This window comes from Oryzias melastigma, linkage group LG24, assembly GCF_002922805.2.
Source record: "Oryzias melastigma strain HK-1 linkage group LG24, ASM292280v2, whole genome shotgun sequence".
In the NCBI taxonomy this organism is placed as follows: Eukaryota; Metazoa; Chordata; class Actinopteri; order Beloniformes; family Adrianichthyidae; genus Oryzias; species Oryzias melastigma.
The window spans coordinates 5,399,983-5,400,229 of record NC_050535.1 but is presented as its reverse complement, the minus strand read 5'-3'; positions in this window follow the sequence as shown (position 1 = coordinate 5,400,229).

Sequence of the window (247 nt, the reverse complement as noted above, 5' to 3'; positions counted from 1 at the left end):
TCCAGCAAAAAGCAGACCGGAGGGGGGAGGGGATATTGTGTTGGTTTCTCAAGTTTATTTGATCTGTGGTTATCAAAGACAATGCCCGAGAACATAAGTTCAGAAAAAGCCTTCATTATGGGGGAGTTTGATATGGCAAAGCCTTTTTCTTTCTTTTTTTTTTTTAAACATAGGCATATTTTCCTTTTGCTTCAAAAACAGCAGAGTAAAAAAAACAAAAGAACCAAACAAATGACAAATATGGACA